At 43.4% G+C, this 14,120-nt stretch overlaps 1 protein-coding gene and 1 long non-coding RNA gene across 4 annotated transcripts in view; one reads left to right on the top strand and one right to left on the bottom strand.

Moving 5' to 3' along the window:
* The window catches only part of TTC28 (tetratricopeptide repeat domain 28), a 441,985-nt gene that overhangs the window by 50,013 nt on the left and 377,852 nt on the right, over positions 1-14,120 (bottom strand). The window lies entirely within an intron of this gene.
* LOC120639077 lies at positions 11,854-13,968 on the top strand. The gene is made up of 2 exons (XR_005661257.1): positions 11,854-12,082; positions 13,842-13,968. It is a non-coding gene; the product is annotated as an uncharacterized LOC120639077 (long non-coding RNA).

Below are 14,120 nucleotides of genomic sequence, written 5' to 3'. Positions count from 1 at the left end.
TTCTTCTCCATTCCCAAAGATGATCAGATATAGCAGCTTTGTTGTTTTGGTACACTGTAAAGATGGGCACTCTTCATTTTAGAAAGACAAAAGCTGAGGAGCAGAGATGACTGAGCATTACAAGTTGTCCTGAAAGAAGGGCTTTTCTTCTCTTTCTTCTTCTTTATGGTATTTCTTAAGCACTTACTATATGCCAGACATTATACTAAGCACTGAGGTAGATGCAAAGGTTGGACAAAGTCCATGTCGCCCATGGAGTTCATAGTTTCAATCCCCAATTTACAGATGAGGGAACTGAGGCACAGAAAAGTTAAGTGACTTACCCAAGGTCATACAGCAGACAATGGCAGGGCCCAGCTCTATCCATTAACCATGCTGCTTCTCCAAGAGAATATGATGAAATGATTGTTCACTCAAAACCGCTTGGCATTTGAGTCAATGTATTTATGTCCACTGACTTTATGCATGATCTTATAAAGCAATCAAAGGCAGGGAAAGCACATTACAGTTCTTTTGAAAATTCCCACAGTGCTTTGTACTATGCTGTGCAAAAGAGGAAGGGGGAGAGGTGCAGAAAGGAGAGAGTAAAGAAAGAAGAGAGAAAAGGAAGGAAAAAAATAGAAAAAGAGAGGCTCTACTGAAGACTGAAAAGGATAGGTTCATATCAAGGCAATTTATCAGTAGGTTAAGAAAGGTTTGCATACATACATGGGTGAGTGGTCCATAATGGGTTACTAGAGGAAAATGTTTGTACCACCCTGCAAACTATGAGCTCCCTGTGGTCAGTATCACAGCTATCAACTCTGTTGTATTGTACTTTCCCAAGTGCTTAATACAGTGCTTGGCACAGAACAAGCACTTAATAAATACCACGATTGATTGAAATTGCAAAGAAGGGATTTAGAAGGAAACTTTAGGGATAGTGAATGATAAAATCAACAGGATGGATGTCAAGGAGAATGGCCACCACACTATTCCAGGAAAGCAATCAATCAATGGTATTTATTGAGTACTTAGTATGTGCAGAGCATAAATATTCTGCTGCCCCCTTACAGAGACAGTACACTGAGCAGGAGGGACCCCTGGTCTGATTCAGTCATGGTTTTTCTTCTGTTCTTATCTAGGCCAAACATTCTCAGTGTCTTTCATCTTTCCTAACAGATCAAATTTTCCATTACATTGTGCAAAACGCCAAGACTGCACTTAACATCCTGGACAGGAATGGTTCTTCTTTCCCACCCCACTCTCAAAATCAACACGCTTTTCTAGGTAAACCTGGATTTGCGGTTACAAAACCACCTTTGAGAATTCTTTCATATAAATGAAAATAGGTTACTTCCTGCTCCCCTCGTGGGCAGGAACACAGTCATGTTTTTTGAGTAGATTATGATTTCCTTTTTAATAGAGTGTGAGGTGGTCCACCAGGTCATTGGAGAAAATTTTAATAGTGTTTTTTTGGTTCTGCTCTAACAATCATTGGCAGAATTCCAATGGAAAGTGCCTTTCTTTAACTATAGGTGTCTGATTTCTAACCCAACTGGTTTTTTGTCTGGATCTCATGAGAACTGAAGCCTGCACTACAGGTTAGCACTTAAAGAGGTTCCACCAACAGAGTGCTGCAAAATCAACCAACTGCTTCTGTTTCTTTCTTGCAACTGCTGCTGGGTATTTGTTTCTAAATAATGAAATCGTCATTATGGTATTAATTAGGTGCTACGCCCTAGGCACTGGGCTATTTGCTGTCATAGGTATAAAATGGTGGGATTGGACACAGTTCAACCCAGATGAGTCTAAGTGGGGGAGGGAGAGCATATATCGCATCTTCATTTTATAGAGGAGGAAACCGAGGCACAAAGAGGTTGGGTGATTTGCCCAAGGTCGCCCAGCAGGGCAGTGGCAGAACTAGGAGAAGAACCCAATCCTGCGCTCTTTCCACTCCCGCTTGGGATGTTCAAATACCCATCCCTCTTGGGAGGCTCCCAAAGGAAAAAGAACTAGAATAATTGGTATATGTATATTTTGTTTAGAATAGGTATGGTTTGTTTCTCTTAGAGTTCCTCTCAAATAACTGTACTAATTACAGCATTTATTAAGCACTGGACTAAACACTGGATGATGTGAATAATAGCAATAAAGTCTGGATAATGCTAAGCAAGTCTAATATTTTTACAAGAAAAGGTAATTGAAAGGGAAGCATAGGTACTAGAGGTCCACAGCCAGTGAAATCCCGAGTAAAATGGAAGTTGCCGTGCCCTTAGTTTAGAGACCCCATCAAAAGAACGCTCTGCCTTAAAGCCACGAGTGGTTGATTTTCAACTGCTGGAAATCCAGCAGACCTGCTATTAAACCGTTTGAATGCTATTCAAGGCTTTGTGTCTATAGGTTCAGGGGTTGCCACTCTACTAGAGATATAGTCTTTTCTGCATAGATCAAAAGGAGAAAGCTCAAGAATATAGGACACACAGGCAGAGTGGTGAAGAAAGGGGTCAGAGAAAAAAAGGAGGAGATCAAAGACCAACCCCTGAGTCTGAGGAGGGGAAGATGGTGTGGGAGGAGAGAGAATAAATGCATAAAGCAAGCGATGCACAGAAGCGTGAGGCTTGCAGGTGCTAGAGAGAGTGAGAAAACGGTTATGGGGTTTATACCCTCCAGGAATGTGATATTTTGCTATTTTGGGGGTCTGGAGCTCACTTTTGGGGGGCAATGGTGTATCCTCCCCCACTAGAGTGCAAGCTGCTTGAGGGCAGGGAATGTGTTTTCTAACTATACTCAGTTCCCAAGTGCTGAGTACAGAGTAAGTGTATATAGTAGGCACTCAATGCATACTATTGAGTCCACTATCCATTAACCATGCTGCTTCTCCAAGAGAATATGATGAAATGATTGTTCACTCAAAACCGCTTGGCATTTGAGTCAATGTATTTATGTCCACTGACTTTATGCATGATCTTATAAAGCAATCAAAGGCAGGGAAGCAAAGGGATTGATTCAGCGCCTAGAAAACCAATATCCTGGGCTGCCTACTTAATTAGCGTATTATATCTCACCATCAGCAGGGCACGCACTTTTTTTTAGTAGTGAAGGTAGGTTGCGCTAAACCATCTGCGTGCTCTCATCCAGTCCCTTTTTGACCAATTAAACATTAATCTATCAGTGGTATTTCTTGAGGGTATACTGTGTGCAGAGCACTGCACTAAGCACTTGGGAGAGTACAATAGAATGGAAAGACACAATCCCTGGCCTCAAGGTGCTTACAATCTAGTGCAGGAGACAGACAGTAGAGTAAATTCCTGAGGAGGAGTGGCTTCTAAGGGCTGGGTTATAGGGGAGAGTAACGAGGGTAAGGGGGAGAGAAATCATTGACTGCTTTAAAGCCAATGGTTAAGAGTTTATGTCTGATGGAGATGAATGGACAATCATTAGAGGGTTATGAGGAGTGAGGAGATATACACAGAACATTGTATTAGAAAAATGAGCCCAGCAGCAGAGTGAATTATGGACTGGAGAAGAGAGAGGCTGGAGGCAGGGATGTCAGTGAGGAGGCTGATGCAATAATTGAGGGAGACTAGGACAAGTCTTTGGGCTAGTGTGGGGGAAAGGGGAAGGAGTGGGTGAGTACCCAAGTGTTCAAGTGACGTAAAGTGGCAGTGGGGGGGAAATATATTGGGGAGATGAGAGATTGGTTGTGGATTGGTTGTGGAAGGCTTTCTGCAAGAGGTTGGATTCCAAGAGAGCCATGCTGATAGGGAGAACTGGGATCGGCCAAATGTGAAGGGGATTGAATTCCAGACTGGATGGAGACCCAGAGCAACAGGCCAGCATCAAGAGAGCTGAGAATGAGGCATAGAGAGTGTTGGAATGAACGGAGTCCAAGGCATGAAAGGCATGAGCTGGAGGGTAGTAGACAAGGACGGAGGATGTTTCCCCTCTCCTACCTTACCTTCTGATTTCCTACTACCAATCCAACCCACACACTTTGCTTTTCTAATACCAACCTACTCTCTGTACCTCCATCTCATCTATCCTGTCATCGACCCCTAGCCCACATCCTCCCTCTGGCCTGGAACTGTCTCCCACTTCACATCCTACAGACCACAACTTTCTCCACCTTCAAAGACCTTCTAAAATCACATTTCCCTCAAAAGGCTTTCCCCGACTAAGCCTTTATTTCCTCTCCCTGTTGTGCCCTCTGAGTCACCTATGCACTTGGATCAGCATCCCCTAAGTACTTGATATCTACCCTACTCTCAGGCCCACAGAACTCATTTCCCCTTTCTGTAATGTATTTTAATTTCTATCTCCCCAACTACACTGTAAAATCTTTCTGTTGTATTATATTTTTCCAAATGCTTAGTACAGTGCTCTGCCCACAGTAAGTGCTAAGTATCACTGATTGATCGATCAATCGACTGATAAGTTGTGGGAAGATGATGGAGTGCAGAAGGAATACAATATGAAAAAACAGATTGGGTAGCAGGAAGAAGTTTACAATTTAAAGCACATAAACACACTTTCCATCATTTTAACCAGGAGTCTCAAGTCACAGGAATCATTCTTTCCCATAAACTCTCCATTTTTGGACCAGGCCATTAGGGAAAAAACATGGAGGATGAAGAAATACTGAAATAGAGAGATTACCTTCCTGCTAGATCCTGCCTGGATCTGGGTGAAAACAGACTTGCTATCCTGTTTGAATCCAGAACTTTCTCCCACCACCAATGCCACAATCCTCTCCTATCAAGCCCACCACTCCAGCTCAAGGGAGGTGAAGCTTGAAAAACACAGTTCTATTGATGATAAAATTTATCTAAGAATTTTCTGTGAAGAGGAGACACAGTCCCTCAGTCCTTAGAATAATTGATACTCTCCTTCCTTCCTCAATAAGGTCTTCCCATTACTGACAATTGACTTTTTTATTGAGCACCTCCTGAGTGCAGAGCACTGAACTAAGCATTTAAAAGAAGTGAAGAACGCAGTCCCTGCCCTGATGGAGTTTATTATCTAGGAAATTTTAATATTCAGATTAATCTACCTAGTTTGGTCCATTACCCATCTCCTTTTACCTCCTATAGTCAATGGATCTTACTGATCCATGTTCTTCCCATCTTTCCTTAGCATAAAAAATTGAGCATTGGCTATATATACCAGGCAGCCAGCAACAGGAGTCATCCTGGGCCTATTGTTTTCAATAATGGCATTTATTAAGCGCTTACTATGTGCCAAGCACTATCCAAAGCGTCAGGGCAGATAAAAAGTACACCAGTTCATTTCATAGACTGTGACCTTGCTGTGGGCAGGGAATTTGTCTGTTTGTTGTTGTACTTTACTCTCCCAAGCGCTTAGTACAGTGATTTGCACACAGTAAGCACTCAATAAATAAAACTGACTAAATGAATAAATAAGGGTCTGTGGCTATGGTTATTTTAAACAGGGATCCTTTTCTGACTTCCAAATCTGTCAAAAAATAAGGAAGAAAGAAATAATTTCCTTTAAATAAGTCACCATCTCATTTGGATAGAAAAAGACCCTCCCTTCCCTTCCTTTTTGAAACCTTTCCCGGTTAGCAACAGAGAGGAAATAGGTGATTATTAAGGAAAGGATTTTTATCAGGTTTTGGAAGGCAAACGAGTTCATTGTTTCTGGAGGACCGAGGGACTGTGGCTTCTGCCCCCAATCTGCTAATTAATGGCACTCTCCAGCACAGTGGGGTTTGCTGAGTTACCTTTTTTCCCTCTGGGTATCATGCTGACTATTGGCTGGTTGCCACTAGCATCGTTTCCACAACACAGCTGTGTGTGCCTACAGATAGGAGGACTTCCATCTGAGCACTTTTAGGGTGCTCAAACATAAATCAACGGGCCACTGAAACATGCTGCCAACTGGTCATTCGTTGGGCTCCAGTACTTATCAAAAGGGATCGGCCATGGGAACAGAATGAGAACTAAGGAGTATTACAGGTCAGAGAAGCATTTTCTCACTGGGAAAAATCTACTGCTGGAAAGTTTCCCAGTTCACAGAGATGATTTAGTTAACACAGTACTACTGATTACAGGCTCTTTTCGAAAATACCATTGTGACCGAAAATGGATTCAAATAAATACCGGCATGGTTCAGTTTCCTTCCCCCGTCCTGAGAAGACGTGGCTTTTGCCATAGTTAAAGGATCTACTCAAAAAGACAGGGGAACTGGTGACGAGGTAAAAGAAAGTGAAGGGAAAATGATATTGGCACGTATTCAATTTGCATACCAAGTAGGGATACGTGGGAGACGGACTCAATGGGTCTAAAAGGTCTAAAAGCACGTTTGTCATTGTAGTAGAAATGGTATTTATTAGAGTGCAGTGCACTATATCAAGTGTTTGAGAGATTCAGGAGACATCTTTCCCGTTCACAAAGAACTAGCATTCCAATGGGAGACAAAGGCATACAAAACAAGTGATCAGTGTGGAAGCACCAAGCAGGACAAGGATCACATTGAGCACGGACAATTATGTGCAGATGAAACAGCAGAAGAAATACTTGAGTGAACAATGGAGTGCACAGATATAAAAGACCCTCCCACGCGCTTAATAGAGTGCTTTACACAGAGTAAGTGCTCAACAAACAGGACTGAATGAATGAAGAGTACTTAGCGTGAGTAGAGAGCAACCAATTAATCAAGAGGATTTATTGAGTGCTCACTGTGTGAAGAGCACTGTACTAAGACTGAACTGGTAGACACGTTCCCTTCCCTCAAGAAGCTTAGAGTCTAGAGGGGGAGCTGACATTAAAATAAATTACAGATATATCTAAATGCAAGAGGTTTTGCTGGGTTGATGAGATTTGGGGCTCAGGGAATCAATCAGGGAAGTTTTGCTGGAGGAAGTGGCATTATACAAGGGATCTGAAGATAGGGAGAGCTGAGGTCTGGTGGATTTTCTGTGGAGGTTGGAGATTGTTCTGAGCTGGGCTTGTGAGGCAGGAGCTGGAGGTGGGCAAGTCGGGATGGGGGCAACAGTTAGAAGGTGAAGGGGAAGGAGGGATGTGGAGAGCATATAAGGGATATTTCTTTTTTTTTTGGAGAGAAATACTAATATTATGTTACTAAATTAAATCAACCCTTTTACAAATGAAGAGAGAGATAAGGGTTTGGGATAATGAGAATATGATAGCAAAGCTCACACTGGGTCTGCTTTTAATGGAGTCACGCAGCTAAACTCCATGTAATGCTGTGAGAGTGGACCCCTCAGAGTTATTATAAATACAATAAACTGTAATATATTGTAATGAAAATGCACATTTGAATGCGACTGAGATTCGATTATTGAAGGAAGCAGAGGTTGGTGGCTTATTTCGAATCCTCTAAATCTAGGTAAATGGTGCTCAGTTAAAAAAATGCTATATGAATATTGTCACCAAAGGGCCTTATCATAAAACAGAGAAAGTCGGTTTGGGGTGAAGGGACAATCTTCAGGGCACAATAAAATGATAGAGAGTTGATGGATTTCTATCATTTAGTTTCTTAAAGTGTTCACAGCCCAAAGGCTTTGGTTGACTTTTGAAAGAATCCAAAAACCCCCTTTAAAGATTTTACGAGAACACTTTTAAAGCTCCTTGAGTAAAAAAGACCATTAAGCAGCCGAGGACAATGACAGAATACGGATCCCATTTCTCAATCTTAAAGTTCCAACATCATTTAGGGAATAGGTTTCCTGGGCGGAGTCGATCGGCCCTATACTGGTGGCTGTGGCCCTGGAGAAGGGCAGGAGTTTCTAGAATCCTTACTGGGTTTTAAAGCTTCAGGCCCAAACTCTGGAATGGCAGGGGTCCCATTGGAACCGTCCTAGGGATAGGGGCTGAGCTCAGGATGGGCTTGACATAATCCCCCCTACCCTGCGGCTCTCCCGAGGTGGCTCAGACTGGAACAATTTCCAGTCTAGGAACTGCACAGGGATTGGGTTAGTACCAGTGCCCTGGGGCAGTTGAAGCCATTCAATCAATCACTCAATCATAGTTACTGAGTGCTTAGTGTATACAGAGCACTGTACTAAGAGCTTGGGAGAGTATGCTATAAGAGACACATTTGAGGAAAATAGGAGGTCCACAAAGAACCATGTGTCTTCAGCCCCCTATCCCTTCTATTCCCAATCCCAGAGGCAGATATCTGTTCCACCTATCCAGGGACTGCCACTCTGGGAGCTTGCCTGAGATGGGATGAATGGAAGATGATGGAGGATGTATGGGAGGATCCAGGGTGGTGGAAGGTCCCCAATTCCTTCAATCATCTTGTCCCTTCCTACCTCACCTTACTGCTCTCCTACAAGAAACCAGGCCACACACTTCGCTCCTCTAATGCCAACCTTGTCACTGTACTTCTATCTCGTCGTTGACCTTTCGCCCACTTCCTGCCTCTGGCCTGGAACGCCCTCCCTCTTCATACCTGACAATGACTCTCCATCTTTAGAGCCATATTGAAGGCACATCTCCTCCATGAGGGCCTCCCTGACTAAGCCGTCCTTTCCTCTTCTTACATTCCTTTCTGTGCTGCCTTAACTTGCTCCCTTAATTCATCCCCCTCTCCCAGCCCCACAGCCTCACATATGTACTTATGTACATATCTGTAACTTCATTTATTTCTATTAATGTCTGTCTTCCCCTCTAGACTGTAAGCTCATTGTGGGCAGGGAATGTGTCTGTACTATTGTTATGTTGTATTCTCCCTATTGCTTAGTATAGTGCTCTGCACACGGTAAGTGCTCAATAAATCAATTCTCTCCCGCCTCCTCCGATAACCCTGGGTCAGCCTGAGGTCTCCTTATTTGTCCCAGGGCTTAAAAAGAAAAGTCGGCCCCTCTGCATCTTCCACAAGAAGCCGGTCCACCAAGTAGCCAAGCAAATTGCCGTTTCTCTCTAATTGGACTTTCTGAAACTTCTTGGGCCTCTATTTCTCTGCTCCAGATGCGCCTGCCGTCATGTCGTACAGTGAAGATTTTGGCTGATGCCATTCTTGTCTTTTTCAGCCACATTAACCCGGTAGGGGGCTTTGGCTGCCTGAAGCTTTCAAAAGCCATTGTCGGGAAGTGAAAGCCCAAAATGCGACTAAGATGGTTATTAGCTGGTAGGGAACATCCTCTGCATCTTAAATATCTCCATTGAAAGTACAATAATAAGGAAAACAATAATAACAATAATAATAAAATCCCTCATCCAGCTGTCACCGTTCCACTCCCACCCAAAGGGGAATAGAGTTTATACGGGACCTAATGCAAAACATGCTTCAAACATGTTTTGTATTTCACTGCAATCAAAACCAGCAGAGGGAGCACAAGTTAGCGGACAAGTCTGAGCCCCAACTGTGATGACTTGGTCAATACTATCCATAAACAAGCCGAGACCATGAAAATTAGGGGCACTGTGATGTCCTGCTCTGTTAGAAGCATGGAAAAGCACTATATTCACCCAATGGAAAATTACAAAATTAATTGGAAAGGAGATGGAACATTTTATTTCCCAGCTCCCTTGCAGCGGGATTTGTAATTAATAAATAATTGCAAAGCCCTCTTCAAGTATGAAATATTTATGAACAGTAGATGCTAAATAAAATATAGTCATTTTACAAGCAGCAGCAACTACCCAAAATTGTTGGTGCATAATCTTGGAGATAGACCCAGAGCCGTAAAATAATAATAAGCCAACCTTGGTTCCCGCTCCCGCCCCTAGAATCCCTTGTGATGAAGAATCCCCAAAGAACGGATTTCAGTAAGGAAGGTGGAGAGATGCTAGCGATAAATGGGGGGGGGGGGGAGAGCACTGATGAAGAATCCCCAAAGAATGGATTTCAGCAAGGAAGGTGGAGAGATGCTAGCAATAAATATGGGGGGTGGGGGAGGGCACTGATCCCTCGTAGCCCTCGGCGCTGTGGCTCCATCTCCTTCACCCCCCTCCCAGGCTCCGCTGCAGCTGAGCTCATGCTGGGCTGCTGCCAGAGAAACATTGGCAGCCGCTTGAAGCCGTACTCATATGTGCGCAACAAGAGCCTGCAATGTCAGGGCAGAGGGATCCTGGAGAGTCCCCTGTCTCTTCCCTGAACTCACCCCTCTGCCCTCACTTCCACTCTGCAAGATGGGGCTCAGCAGCCCTGAGTAGCAATCAATCAATTAGCAAAGCAGCACGGCCTAGTGGATACAGCCCAGGTCTGGGAGTCAGAAGGACCTGGGGTCTAATCCTGGCTCTGCCACTTGTCTGCTGTGTGACTTTGGGCAAGTCACCTTACTTCTCTGGGTCTAGGTTTCTTCATCTGTAAAATGGGATTATGACTTTGAGCCCCATGTGGTACATGGATAGTGCCTGATTAGCTTTTATCTTCCCCAGAGCTTAGAACACTGCCCAGCACATAGTAAGCACTTAACAAATACCATTTAAAAAAAAAACAATATTGGGTGCCGAGCACTGTGCTAAGGGTTTGGGAATGTTCAAAAGAGTAGGTAGACATGATCCATGTCCTTAAGGAGCTTGCAATCTAACAGGGGAGAGATGGTAAATCAACTACTCACAGGAGGATGAAATAAAGACGTGTAAATGCGTTCTACGAGGGGTAAGATAGAGTCCAAGTGTTTAGGTGTCTGAAGTGGCAGTTTGTGGGAATCAAGGGTGGGAAGGTGGGTGATTAATCAGGGATGATCTCCCGGAGACGTGAATCCCTAAAAGACTTGATGGTGGGCAAAGGAATGTTTTGCCCCCTTCTCTCCCATGGTATTTATTAGGTGCATATTTCGGGCCAAGCCCTGTGCTAAACCCTGGACTTGATGCAAAATGATTGGACTGGGCAAGTCCCCATTCCAAGACGGTTGTACAGTCTAGGCGGGAGAAACAGCAGGTATCTTACCCCCAATTTACAGAGGGCAAAACTGAGGCCCTGAGAGGCTTAAGTGATTTTCCCAAGCTCCCACTGCAGACCTGTGGCAGAGTTGGGATGGGACCCAGGTCTCCTGCCTCTCGGTCCCTGTTTCTTTCACCTGGGCCCTGAGCACAAGTCTAGTCAAAGTGCCCTATTATCAATAGTCTTTACTGGGTGCTTACTGTGTGCAGAGCACTGAACTAGGTGCTTGGAAAAGTAGCATGATGTGAGAAGCAGCATGGTGTAGTGGATAGAGCACAGGCCTGGGATTCAGAAGGTCATGGGTTCTTAGTCTCGGCTCTGCTACTTCCCTGCTGTGTGACCATGGGCAAGTCACTTAACATCTATGTGCCTCAGTTACCTCATCTGCAAAATGGGAAGCAAGACCTGATTTCCTTTTATCTACTCCAGAGTTTAGAACAGTGCTTGGCATCCAATAAGCACTTAACCAACACCATAATTATTAGTACAGTACCATAAGGAGAAGAATCAGGGACTAGTGATTCTGTTGGACCCTCGACTCTTTCCCTGCACCTCACAGGGAGGCACACAGGGCAGGAGAAGCACTGGTCGGTTGGATGCTGAGAATCAGGGGCGAGGTGGGGGAAGCTGGGCCCCCTCCCCTCCTCCCAGACTACTCCCCTCCTCCCCTATGCCAGGGAGGCAAAGGGTTGAATTGGGATAACTATTTAGAGTGCTGTTTTTCCAACTCCATTCGGTTGACTCGAAAATACATCCCAAAATGTGAAAATGCTAGTAAATACCCCGTAGTCTTAATTGTTAAATGATTAGGATGGAACTAAATGAAAGGTGGCAGGGTGCCCTGCCGTTTATTCATCTCTTCTGTTGGCTTACACGGGGTCTGCAATCTCTATACTCGGCTCAGTCACAAAAAGGTTTCTATGGTTACGCTGGATGTAAATATATTATAGGGTGTGGAACGTGAAGTGATTGGCTAGAAGACGACGCTGTTTATTTGCCAGATGCTGTTTTTGCAGTATAACCCCTCCGGGAGATGACTTGCCTGTATGGCAATGCTTGGCCAGTTAAATATTTGTTTCTGGGTTTATGGACTGGAGCAGAAAAAAAGCTGTTGCTATTACAGAGATGCTCTACCCTGTGTTGCTGAGTGCATCCCTGATAGATGTTTACATGAAAAAACAATACGACTTCAGCTTGATTCTAAATGAAGGGCTTCATGACACAAGTAAGCGGGGAATGGATTTGGGCATCTTCTTAATTCTAAGTGGAAGATAGAGTTGCAGTTACCACCTTGATTATCTTGTATCTTGTAACTACTCCTGTGCTTAAGCATAGTGCTTGTCACCTAGTCACAGCTTAAAGAACACCATAGTTATCATTTTATTATCATTTTTACCTTCAAAGAAGACTCTTTACCCACTCTCATGTTTGCCGAATTAATCCGGACATGGTTAATGCTTTTTTAAACTTAAGACTGTAAGCTCCTTGTGGGCAGGGAACGTGCCTACCGAATTTGTTACAAGATACTCTCTAATGTGTTTAGTACAGTGCTTTCCACAGCACAGTGCTCAATAAATATGACTGATGAAGAAGAATGAAGAACAGTTGTACATTACACACACACATCCTTTGTATTCGAAGATGACACTACAGGCAGTGAATTTCACCAGTGGAGGGTGTGTGTGTCTGCAAATCACAATCACAACCACAATGTACACACATTCAGAGGTGGCACTTGGCTGTGCTTGGAAGAAGAATACTGTAGGAGTTGCCAAGAGATCAAACAGGAGGTGAAATTTCTATCTGAGAGAGCTCAAGTCCTAGATTTTCCGCATCAATCAATCATTTATTGAGTGCTCACTGTGTGCAGAGCACTAACTTAATGCTTGGGAGAGCACAATATAACAGAGTTGGGAAACATTCCCTGCTCACAGTGAGTTTACAGTTTAGAGGGGGAGACAGATACTAACATAAATAAATTAAATAACGGGATATGTACATGAGTGTTATGGGGCTGAGGGAGAGGTGAATAAAGAATATATCTTGAATTTTAGGTTGCCAATGTCTCAAACATCAGTAATCGGTCTTCCCTGAGACCAAAGGCTGTACTTTCAGTAATGAAATAACAAAGAGAATGAGAGGGACAGTTTCATAAAAGGTACATGATAAGTTAAAGACGGCTAAGTTAAAGACGGCTACTGGGATTCACTAATCACAAAATGAATGAAGTGATTTCTAGGCAGCGGATAAATTTGCCTCAAATGCTGAATCCCTAAAAAAATGTAGTCAGTCAATTGCATGTATTGAGCGCTTACTATGTGCAGAGCACCATACTAAGCGCTTGGGAGAATACAACAGACGTATTCCCTGCCCACAATAAATTTACAATCAACTGCTTTGAGACCTCCCATCAGTCACCCTCACATGCGAATCTGCTAGTAGCTCTACAAATCTGAAATTATTTCATTCATAGGCAACAACACTCACCCAAAGGTAAAACAGTTACAGACTATGCAAGGAGAAAATTAAGGAAAAAGATTGTTTTCCTAAAATTTTCCTTCAGAAGCCTGGATGCATGTAAGGGCATCCTTTTTTTTTAAGCTTTTATTATTATTATTGCTACTACTACTACTAATAATAATAGTGGTATCTGTTAAGTGCTTACTATGTATTATGCACTGTACTAAGCGCTGGGGTGGATATAAGCAAATCAGGTTGGACACAGTCCCTGTCCCACGTGGGGCTTACAGTCTCAATCTCCAGTGTACAGATGAAGGAACTGAGGCCCAGAGAGGCAAAGTGACTTGCCCAAGGTCACAAAGCAGAAAAGTGGCAGAGCTGGGATTAGAACCCATGACCTGCTGATTCCCGGGTCCATGCTCTAACCACTACACCATTATGCTTTCCTCCCTCTCCTCCTCAATAACACTTCTCAATTAACACCCTTTTTTTCTCCCTATTAACACTTGGATTCCCTGAGGCAGAATTCTGAGAGCCTTGGCCACTGACCCAGAAAAAGAAGCATCAGACTCGAAGCCCTGGGAGATTTTAGAACAATTTCTTCTCCTGGCAAAGTGCATCTTTTAGTTCAATAAATTTAATAGTTCTTTTTTTCTGGCCTAGAGTTCTTTTTTAAAGCTCATTTTAAAAAGGCATAGAAAGATGACCCCACACTACTATACTATATTGGAGAAGAAAGATCCTTTATGTACTACTATATTTATTTATAGCTGTCCTCGGTGCTTGTGTAAATATGTATATTC

Source organism: Ornithorhynchus anatinus, chromosome 21, assembly GCF_004115215.2.
Source record: "Ornithorhynchus anatinus isolate Pmale09 chromosome 21, mOrnAna1.pri.v4, whole genome shotgun sequence".
Lineage (NCBI taxonomy): Eukaryota > Metazoa > Chordata > Mammalia > Monotremata > Ornithorhynchidae > Ornithorhynchus > Ornithorhynchus anatinus.
This window is presented reverse-complemented; position numbering and strand designations above follow the sequence as displayed.